This window comes from Equus asinus, chromosome 8, assembly GCF_041296235.1.
Source record: "Equus asinus isolate D_3611 breed Donkey chromosome 8, EquAss-T2T_v2, whole genome shotgun sequence".
In the NCBI taxonomy this organism is placed as follows: Eukaryota; Metazoa; Chordata; class Mammalia; order Perissodactyla; family Equidae; genus Equus; species Equus asinus.
In genome coordinates this window covers 28,427,338-28,439,341 of record NC_091797.1, presented here as the reverse complement: position 1 = coordinate 28,439,341, position 12,004 = coordinate 28,427,338, and the positions used below count along the sequence as shown (strand labels likewise).

The window sequence follows — 12,004 nt, the reverse complement described above, 5'->3', positions numbered from 1 at the left end:
AGATAATGCCTGTAAGTATCTGCACCATTGCATGTGCTCAGTAAATATGAATTGCCCTTCCTTGGAACACTGCTTCTTTTTCTTTTGGTGGCACCACCTTTCCCTCTTAGGTCAGAAATTTGCAGTATCAGACTTACTGTGAACCCCCACCATTGCAGATGCTAAGCAGTAACAAAATGTTAGCGTTAGGGCCCTCAGGTGGAATTCAGGGCAGTGGGACCTCCTGTACCTCAGTTCCCTGATCTAGAAAACAAGAGCAAAAGAGCCCTGCCTCATAGGGTTGTTGTGCAGAATAATGTGTTGCCTTTTGTGAAGTGCTTAGAACAGAGCCTGGCACACGGTAAAAAGTTAATAAATGAGTGTTATCATTTTGGCCTGTCTTTTAGGCCACTGATAAAAAATACATGTGTTACTGGAAGAGAAGGGGCACCCTAGGGTAATAATGGAGTAGGAGAGTGGGGATGTTCTCAGTGGCTCTGTCTCCCACTCACCGTTTATAAGATGTATCGAGATGTCGCAAAGAGTCAGGTTCTACCCGAGGAATGAAAACCAGTGGGCAAGTGTCAGCGGGTGTAGCAGGTTAAGGGCACCATGGGTGTCTCTGTGGCCAGAGGAGCCACACATTTCCTTCAAGGCTCCAAATCCTCTCCAAAGGAATCACCCCTCCAAAGCCATGCCTGCTCTCAGTCACAATCTTCTAATCAATGGGTACAGTGGGGAAAAGGTGAAATAACTTCAAATACAGAATCTTTTCGGTCACGAGGGAGGAAGCCGTAGTGAAAACGTGGACATGAACTCCAACAGATGTTTGTCAAAGAGAAAAGCATCCATATAGGAGCCTCAGCTCCTCAGCAACAAAGCAGTCCCTTGAGACAAAATGTTGCCCTGCAATTGGGACTAAGCCCTTCAAAGAATTCTCTAAGGAGAAACCAAAATTTTGCCACTGAAATTCCTCAGATTGTTGAAATAATCGTTGAAACTGATAATAATTCATGTTTTACCCCAGGAACAAGACTTCCAAGAAGAGATTCCTACTCTTGCCATGCTCCATGGGGTGGGAACAAAAAACGTTCCTGTTTTACAAAGACACGAAGTTTGTTGGATACTGATAAAAAGTTTGATGGAACTCCAAGTCACTTGAAAGGAGAGGCACTTTGGTGTAAGAGCTCCATGCGTGCTGTGGACAGCATTTCCAGCAGAACCCTAGGAAGCTGCTCTCTGAGACAGGTTGCAGGATACTGTGGGCTTGTGTTTTCCCACGAGAACTTACAACAAGCAGTCAAAACCTCCCTTTTCTAATAAAAGAAAAATACACCTTTCTGAATGAATGCTTGAGGAATGTCCTTTTCCTGCTGGCTCAGGTTTAGCCCCCAGCTGGCATTTTTTTAAAACAGCGTACAGCCCTTGTGAGCCCACATTCAACATTTTTTGATACATTTGATCCATCCTTGGCTTCTACAGAAAATAAGGAAGATAAGCTTAGAGAGAGGTGGCTTAGTATTGAAGAAAGGTTGACCCCCCTCCCAATGCACAAATACATACATTTGAAGTCACTGCACAGGCTAATTCATTATATCAACTGGGACCAAAGTTAGCTCCTGGAGTGACTGAAATAAGTGGGGACAATTCTGCAGTTCCACAAGCTAATTGTGACTCAGAAGAGGACATAACCACCCTGTGTTTGCAGTCACCTAGGCAGAAGCAACATCAGGTGGACATGGAGACAGTCATGCCCATGTTAGCAGACAGGGAGCTTGCAAAGTCTGTACACAGATTGATTACCTACACTTCCTTGTGCCCAATTTGCTTCAGCTTACAGTTAATCCCTGTTACTGGGGAGTCATGGACCGCTACAAGCAGAAGCCCTTCTTGAAGAGAAACCTGAGGCACATTTTTGCTCAGGGAATTTGTGGAAGAGTCCTCTTCTCTGTGAGCTCCCATCGCTACAACAGAATCCCTGTATGCCTGAATTGAACAGTGGAATCACAACTTTAGGTTTTTTAAAATTTTATTTATTTTTTTGTTTTCGAGGAAGATTAGCCCTGAGCTAACATCCACCGCCAATCGTCCTCTTTTTTTGCTGAGGAAGACTGGCCCTGAGCTGACATCCATGCCCATCTTCCTCCACTTTATATGTGGGATGCCTGCCACAACATGGCTTGCCAAGCGGTGCGATGTCTGTACCCGGGATCCAAACTGGCGAACCCTGGGCCGCTGAGAAGCAGAACATGCGAACTTAACTGCTGCACCACCGGGCCAGCCCCTCTTGTGCCTTTTTGTTAATGTGCTCTGTACCACTGGTGAGTGCTCCTTAGTTTCCTAACCTGCTGCTGCAGAATGTTATTTTACACCCCTCGACGGCTATCGCCAAGGCTACGAAAAAGAAAAGCTAGGTTAGTATAAAATATTAACCCTTTGACTGCTACTGTATGTTTCTGCTTGCTGTGCCTTGTTATGGCTACTTTTTTGTGCTAATAAAGTATTTTTGGCATTCTCCTTGTAAAAATGAAAACAACAGCAAGGGGCCAGTGTGGTGGTGTAGTGGTTAAGTTCACACGCTCCACTTCAGCAGCCCGGGGTTCACAAGTCTGGATCCTGGGCGCAGACCTATGCTGTGGTGGTGTCCCACATACAAAACAGAGGAAGATGGGCACAAATGTTAGCTCAGGGCCAATCTTCCTCAGCAAAAAGAGGAAGACTGGTAACAGACATTAGCTCAGGGCCAATCTTCCTCACAAAGAAAACCCCAAAAAACAAAAAAACTTTCCCAGTGCTCCCAGCAGGGGGCGAGGTAGAGTCCTGTCTCCCTCCTGGCCCTGAAAGCCTTGCTGCATCTTGAAACAACACAGGGGATCAGTGTCCTCAGCATTCCAGTCCCTGGGTGATATGCTGTCTCCCCCTCCAGCCTATGATTTCCTCCAGAGCAGGGAGTCATTCTGTAAAACCCCAGACAAGCATAAGGCTCAGCACATGGCAACCACTCAAATGTTCCTTAGAAACAGACCTGTAGGCCTGGAAGCTGCTTGGAGGGCTGGGGCCAGGTGTGAGCAGCCAGCAGGTCTTCCCAGGTTGTTTGATCTTAGTCTCTTTGAGAACAATAATTGCGTTAGGATGGGGTACTTCCTTTTAGATTTAATCAAAGCATCCCCTAATTCACTGAAGTTTTCAAAAGGTCTATAACTTTGGGAGGGGAGATTCCCTCCATTGCTATGACAAGGCCCAGGCTTTCTAGTAAAGCTAAGTATAATGCCCCAGAATGTTGACAGAGTTTATCTCTAGCAAGTGGAAATACAGGAGATTCTTTTTTTCCCCTTGCTGTTCTGTATTTTATGGATTTTCGTTAAAGAACAAGTATTATGATGAAAAGTTAGTTTAACAAATCTTTATATCATGAGCTCAGAATAGTCTCCATCTGCAGACTTATAAAATAACAAAAAATTAATTAAAGCGTGAGGCTCCTTTGATTATGTTAAGTCCAATATTCAGAGCATTGTGTAGAGCATTTAGAAAGATTTTGTCTCCATTTTCGGGAAAAATTAGCCCTAAATTAAATGCTGCTCTGGTCTCACCTAACAAAGCGTAAAAATAGTACCTAAAATGATCAAACTTTTTTCAAGTAATTTAACCACATCCCAGAACAAAGCTCAGGAATACTTATGGGGGGCCGGCCCCTTGGCCAAGTGGTTAAGTTCTCGTGCTCCGCAGTGGCGGCCCAGGGTTTCACTGGTTTGGATCCTGGGTGCCGACATGGCACCGCTCATCAGGCCATGCTGAGGTGGCGTCCCACATGCCACGACTAGAAGGACCCACAACTAAAAATGTACAACTATGTACCAGGGGCGCTTTGGGGAGAAAAAGGAAAAATAAAATCTTAAAAAAAAAGAATACTTATAGGAATACAAATATACTCATCCCCAACAAGATAAAACTTACAATATCTAGCAGGAATGATCTAGTGTCAATAAAGTGAAGAAGTATGTAAAGAAGCAGAAAAATATGACCCTTAATGAGAAGAAAAATCAGTCAATTGAAACTGACCCAGAAAGTGCATTGACGATAAAATTAGTAGAAAAGAACATTAAAACAACTGTAACTGTATTCCATATGTTTCAGAAACTAGAGACAATATTGAACATGTTAAGTAGAGATAGAGAAGATATAAAAAAAAAGACCAAAATTGGGCTTCTAGAAAAGAAAACAGCAATGTCTGAGATGAAAAAATTCACCGTACGGATTAACAGCTGATTAGACACTGTAGAAGAAAAAAAAGATAAGTGAACCTAATGATATAGCTATAGAATGTATCCAAAATGAAAGAGAGAAAGAAAGACTACAGGAAGTAAAAGGAAAAAGGAAACAGAGTATCAGTTTGCTAGGTGTCAACTTCAAATGAAATAATACACATGTAAGTGGAGTTCCTGGAGGAGGGGAGAGGGACAGAATAAATATTTGAAGAAGAATGGCCAAAAACTTTACAGATTCGATGAAAACTATAAACTGAAAGATCGAAAAAGCTCAACGAACCCCAAGCAGAAGAAACATGAAGAAAACTACACATCATAATCAAATTGCTTAAAACCAGTAATAAAGAGCAAGTCTTAAAAGCAGACAGAGATAAAGGACACGTCACATACAGAGGAACAAAAAAAGGTTATAGCAGATCCCTCTTTACAAACCACGAGAGCCACAAGAGAGTGGAGCAACCTCTTTAAAGTACCTAAACTGTCGACCTAGATTCTATTTAGTGAAAATATCTTTTAAGAACAAAGATGAAAGGAAGACTTTTTGGACATACAAAAGTCTGAAAGAACTAATCTGAAAGACCTGCACTAAAAGAAATGTTCAAGGGAGTCCTTCAAGCAGGAGGAAAATGATACCGGATGGAAATAGGGATCTACTCATAGGAATGAAGAGCAACAGAAATGCTATGTGGATAAATATTAAATTTTTTTCTTCTTATTTAAATCTTCTTAAAATATAATTGGCTGTTTAAAGTAAAATTAATAACAATGTATTTGGAGCTTCTAACATATGTAGAAGTAAAATGTGTGACAACAATAGCACAATGGCTGGGAGGGAAGACATGGCAATATACAATTGTAAGTTTCTTACACTACATATGAAGTCATATAATATCACTTGAAGGTAGACTGTGATAAGTATGTATACTATAAACCTGAAAGCAACCGCTAAGACAACCCAACAAAGAGTTATAGCTAATAATCTAACAAGACGGATAAAATTGAACCACTAAAAATATTCAGTTAATCCAGAAGGAGGCAAAAAAAGAGGAAAAATGGAACAAAGCACAGAGGATACAAATAACAAACAAATAGCAAAATGATAGACTCAAACCTAACCATATCAATAATCACATTAAATGCAAACTGTCTAAATATCCCGATTAAAAGTAAGAGATTTTCAGACAGAGAAATAAAGCAAGACCTAATTATATGTCACCTATAAGAAACCCACTAAAAATATAAAGACATAAATATGTTAAAAATAAAAGGATAGAAAAAAGTTTTACTATGGTAGCACTATTCAAAAGAAAGAGGGAATGGCCATATTAATATTAGGAAAAGTAAATTTCGGAACAAAAACATTACCAGCCTCGAAGGGTGTCATTTCGTAAGGAATGAATGGATCCATTCATCAAGAAGCCATAACAATGCTAAATGTTAAGCATCTAAGAATAGAGCATCAAAATACATAAGCAAAATTGACAGAATGCAAAAAGAAATAGGCACACCTATAATTATGTAATTATAGTCGGAGTTTTCAATACCCCTCTCTCAATAATTGATAGAACAAGTGGACAGGAAAGTCAGTAATGATTCACAAGAGTTGAACAACACCATCAACCAACTTGACCTTATGGACATTTATAAAGCAATCTTCCCAACAAGAGCAGAATACACATTCTTTTCAGGTGTACGTGTCTCATTGACCAAGATGGTCCTTTGTTTGGATCATAAAACAAGTCACAAAAATTTCTAAAGGCATCAAATCATGCAAAGTATGTTCTCTCACCACAAAGGAATTAAGTTAGAAGTAAATAAAAGATATCTAGAAATCCCCCAAATGTTTGGAAACTAAATAACACACTTCTAAATAATCCAGTGGTCAAAGAAGAAATCGAGTGAAATCAGCAAGTATTTTGAACTGAATAAAAACATATCGAAATTTGTGGAATATTGCTAAAGCAGTATGTAGAAGGAAATGTATAGCACTAAACAGCAGTATTAGAAAAGAAGAAAAGTCTCAAATCAGTGACCTCAGCTTCCACTTTAAGAACCTAATAAAAGAAGGGCAAATGAAACCCAAAATAAGAAAAGAAAAAAAATAAAGATCAGAGTAGAAATCAGTGAAAATAAAGACAGAAAAATCATAGAGAAAATCAATAAAATAAAAGATACATGAATATCAAATAAGCATATGAAAGAATTTTCAACATTTTTGGTCAATAGATAAATGCAAATTAAAATAATGAGATACAACTATCTATTAGAAAGTCTCACATTAAAAAGGCTGAACATAACTTTTGACGAAGATATGGAGCAACTGAATTCTCATACACTGCTGGTAGAAATATGAAATAGCAGAAACATTTTGGAAAATTCTTAAAATGTTAATCATACACTCACCATATGACTCAGCCTATGTGCTATATGAGCCTCAGTGCTATTCCTATGAGAAATGAAAGTATATATTCATACAAAGACTTTTACATTACTGTTCATAGCACCTTTATTTGTAACAGCCCCAAACTGGAACCAACCCAAATGTCCATAAACAGATGAATGGATAAACAGATTGTGATATTCATACAATGGAATACTACCTAGCTATAAAAAGGGATGAATTCTTGATACATGCAGCAACATGTATGAATCTTAAAATAATTACCCTGAGTAAAATAAGCCAGACCAAAAAAAAAGAGCATATACCGTGTCATTCCCTCTATGTAAAACCCTAGAAAACGAGAACTAATCTATAGTGACAGAAAGCGGACCAGTCGTTGTCTCGGAATGGAGATGTGGTTGAGGAGGGCCAGGAAGGTGGGACTACAGATGGGCACAAGGAAACTTTTTGGGGTGATATATATGTTCATTATTTTGATTGTGGTAATGGTTTCATGGGTATATACATAGGTCAAAACATCAAATTGGGCACTTTAAAAATGTCATTTATTGTATGTCAATTATGGCTCAATAAAGCTGTTTAAAATAAAAACTGACCTGAAATCCAGGACAAAAAACCAAAATCAATCAATCAAACAGACAAAAAACCCTCTTCAGATCGGTATTGATATTAGAAATCTCCAAGATAGTTTTTTAAAAAAGAAAGTTGTCAAAATATTTAATAACCATTTGGGCAAGGAAAAGGGAACATAAGACTTATGCTCATATATTCACACTCGCTTCTATTTGCGTAAAGAAATTGCCATAGTTACTGTTTTTCTGTGAAAACATACTGGAAGGACCTGGAAGCACACAAAAGAAGCTAACAGTGGTTATCTGGGTGGGGTGGAGAAAAAGGAATTTGGGAATGGGAGTGTGGAAGAGGGTTAGGAACAAGATTTTTAACTAACTTTCTTTATAGTTTTTATTTTTTGAACTATGTAACTACATTTACTATTTTAAAAGGTAATTAAACAATAAAGTAGAACTCAGTTCAGGCTTAACTATCGCCAGAACAGTTTTTCTAACTATGGATCTTGATCAATTTAATGAGTCATGAAATAAATGTGGTGGGTCATGACTGTTAAAACATACATACACACACACACACACACAGAAATAGAATAGAAAATATCAGATAACAAGGGGGAAAGTATTATTTCTTGGAATTTTTGTCTCAGTTACGTGTGTGTGTATTGTGTTGCCATATAAAATATAGACAGCAATCACAAAAGAAATGGAAGGCACTGTTCTGGAAAACTTGAACTCCCTCCACCTTCCTCCTTTTGTATCTTTTTCTTTATTAATTTTTGAGTTGTACATATCACATTGTATTGTAGTTATTTTTCTATCCATCTGTCTTCTCATTCAGATTATGAATGTTTTGAGGGCAAAGACTATCTTAAATATTTGATCCATGCATGCATGGATGAATAGAAGGATGCTGTAAATGAACGGGTAGTGAATGAAGGAAGGAATGAAAAATTCATGTATCTAGAGAGCTGCTCCTCAGGCCATATTTGGGTAGGGAGAAGTGAGTGGTGGGCTAAAATGATTTTTCAAGGCTTTTTTTTCATTCATGCACACAAACAACCTTTTGGAGTTGTTGGTCTGAAACCGAGACCTCAGGAATGAGCAGTATGTCTTTGATCTTCAAGCTTAATCAACCTTCAGCAAACATATTCTGAGCACCTACCCTATGCTGGAAAGGGTAGTGAAACTCAAGATTTTTCTCAATGTCTCACCCCAAATAGACATTAGGTCCATAGTAGATGTGGCTCCCCTCCTCATTCTTGGTCCATTGGGAACCTTAGGCTTGTCTGTGCTGGATTCAGATAGTCCCATTGAGACTTACATTTATCAAGCTTAATAATGCATTGGGTATTGTTTTTCTTTTTTTCTTGTTTCTTATCCTCCTTTTTTTTTTTCATTGATTTCCCCTCCTCCATTTTGCCCTTTCCTAGTTTGGAAATTACATACTTTATTTTAGTGGCTACTCTTAAAATATTGCTATACATGTTAATTTGAAATATGGGGTTAATCACCATCTCTATCCTCCTCCTGAAAAATACAAGGACTAGAATACTTTCTGTACTGAGAGAATTATGTTAAAAGTCTCCAACTGTGTTCATGGATTTGTCTATTTCTCCTATTTGTCATTTTTTGCTTTATTTTGAAACTATGTTAATAAGTGCACACAAAGTTAGGATTATTATGTTGTCCTGTTTAATTAGCCCTTTTATCACTGTGTAATGTCCTTCTTTAACCCTTAGGAATACTTCCTGTCTTACAATCTGCTTTGTCTGACGTTAACATTGCTGCTCGAGCTTTCTTTTGGTTATCCTTTGCTTGGTATGTTTTCCCATCTTTCTGCTTTGTATACGTTTGCATATTTATATTTACAGTGGTGTCTCTCATAAATAGTGTATATATACTATTTATATATATGTTGGGTCTTTTTTTTAAACATCCATTCAGAAAAATCTATGTCTTTTAACTGGGATATTTCATCTATTTAGTTATTGATAGAGTTGAGTTTAAGACTGCCATCTGGGTATTTTTTTTCTCCTTGTGCCACGTATTCTTTGTTCTTTTATCCCATTTTCCTGCTCACTTCTGGCTTAACAAAGTATTTTTATTATTCCATTTATCTTCTCTATAAATGTTTTAATTATAGCTTTTTTATATTATTGTTTTAGTAGTTTCCCCAGACATAATAATATGCATCTTTGATTTAGGGGATTAGGATTTGTGGCGACACAAACATTCAGACCATAGCACTCTGCCCTTGGCTTCCCAGAATTCATGTCCTTCTCCCATGTCATCAACTGAAAGGTCTAAGTCCAGAGTCTCGTCTAAATAGCATCTGAATCAGATATGGGTGAGACTCAAGGTACGAGTCATTGTGACATCTAACATATGTAGAGAGAGCTACCAAAGGGTCACCTATTTTGACCAGTCTCTTTTCCAAACCTATTTTTGTCAGTTCTATTGATTTCACTTAATTCTTCACACATAAAAATCAAACTCCAAACCCCATTTGCTGTAGAACTTAAGCTGCTTTAAGTGTGTTTTTTTTTTTTCAGTAATGGAGAAAAATTTGTACAAAGACATTTACACTTTCAGATCCAGTCTGTACAGGTTGTTCAGTCTTTAGAATTTTTCTCCAATTTATTGTTAGAGAAAGAAAAGCTGCAATGATGACCATGCTATGAAAAGTGAGCCAAGCAACACAAACCATAGCATTTTGTAAAGTTTGAAGTGTCTCAGAATCTCAGGTGATCTGCATTTTGGAAGAAGATTCAGCCTTTGAATTGTTATTCACTTTCCTCTTTCTTTAATACTGCACTATTTACAATCAATTAACCATTTTTATTTATTGTATTACTTTTGGAAGGGCTGGATGCTATGGGTTTATAGCAGAATATTCTTTAAAAATAGACTGTAGTCTAAGCATCTGGTTGGTCTTTCTGAGGCCATACATCAAAGACAAGATTTGGCTATGTTGCAGTTGTAGCAGAAAGGACCAAAGTCTAAACCCTACCACTGGCTGCCCAAGTGTCAGAAGTTATTGATTCTATGTTTAAAGACCTGCCTTTGACGGAAATGCTAGGATAGAAGGGAGCTGGAGCAAGAGGGCACAGAAACTGGGCTCTCCATGTGCTTCCTAGTTTCCTGTTTTAAATGTGAAATGATTTTTTGGTTTTGATGCATTTCTGTGCTTGTCCTTGTCACCCTGACAATTCATTCCTGGTTTGACTCAGTTCTGGTTGAGCCCTTGGTGCCATGGTAATTACCCTTAGGCTCCATCTGGCTGTGTCCCTGGGTATCCAACTTCTCTGCTCCCGGGGCCACCACTCTTGGTCCCCCATTTCGCTCTGCCCTCCTGGCAATCATTGGAACTTGCTTTAAGCCTAACTGCTACTCATCCTTAAGATGCCGAGTCATATGTCATTGCCATAGGAAGGATTTCCTTGACACTCAAGATGGGTTCAGGTCCTCCTGATGTATGCCCTCGGAGATTCCTGTATTTTACCTTCAAAGTACTTATCACAATTTATAATTATTTTTGTTATCTATTCTGCTCATCTTGTATCTTCAGCACCTGGGACATGCCTGAGACATAATAGGAGTTCAATAAATGTTTTGAGTAAACATGAACAAATAAAGCTTGTGACTTGGGCCCCCACCTCTTTTAGGGTACAATTGTATATGACCTTGGGCTAGTTACAAAACTTATCGGAGTCCCAGTTTACGTGTGTGTAAAGTAGGGATAATACTGTTTGATCTACCCCCCAGTTTGGTGTGCTATGTATGTAGCAGATGCTTAGTAAACGTTTGTAGAGTGAGTGAATACACATGCTATCTCTGTGATTAAGAGAAACCTATATATATTTTGTGTGTGTGTGTGTGAGGAAGATTGGCCCTGAGCTAACATCTGTGCCAGTCTTCCTCTATTTTGTATGTGGGATGCCTCCACAGCATGGCTGGTAAGTGGAGTAGGTCCACGCGCAGGGTCCAAACTCAGGAACCTGGGCCGCTGAAGTGGAGCATGCTGAACTTTCACCACTTGGCCACGGGGCCGGCCCTGACACCTATATTTTAACAGGGATTTCTTTCATCTGACAGATGAGAGAAAGTGAGTACCTAAGCAAGGGGAATCTTGTTTATTGAGTGGAATATAAAATTCAGGATTTCATTCACCTTTACCCAGGGGTCTATATTTCCCTTCTGGTTGTAGCTTAATACTAGGTATTGTTTTAATGGAAGAGGGGAAATTTTTTGAATGGAGTGGGACCAAACTTGCAATGATTGACTTTTCCAACTTCTAAGTGGTTTGTGTCTCTCCCAGATTTTAACTAAATTTGGTCCACCGAGAGTACAGTTTTAGATTGTCTGTATCTTAAAAACTTGTAAGAAAGAAGCAATGGTGAATGTGAAGCTGAAGACCAGGGAGCGTTCTATAGAGCTAACATTCTCATCAGTTGGTGCAGCTGATTGGCCTTCTGAAACAATGGCAAGATAAGATCCTGACCTCGGGGTGGTGACAAAAGTGCTTTCAGCCCAACTGTTCTTTGTACTACCAGCCTCATAGGCTGGCTTAGCTTAACCTGCCTATTTCCTCCATTTCCACCATCAGTATAGTGAAGATACCTTGCATGTAAAATGCAAATTTTCACCCCCAGTTTTTCTTTTCCTTGCTTATCTCTTCTGCACCATGTACACCAACTTCTGGAATTTCTCCCTCCCAACATTTCCTTAGGCATACGAATACAGAGAAGGGAAGAAGATGCAGGGAGTGTCCAAATGTAACTAGAGTC

At 38.7% G+C, this 12,004-nt stretch overlaps 1 pseudogene; it reads left to right on the top strand.

The window, feature by feature from the left end:
- Positions 1–704: 704 nt before the first annotated feature.
- LOC106824512 (suppressor of cytokine signaling 5-like) lies at positions 705–4,563 on the top strand (annotated as a pseudogene).
- Positions 4,564–12,004: the final 7,441 nt, after the last annotated feature.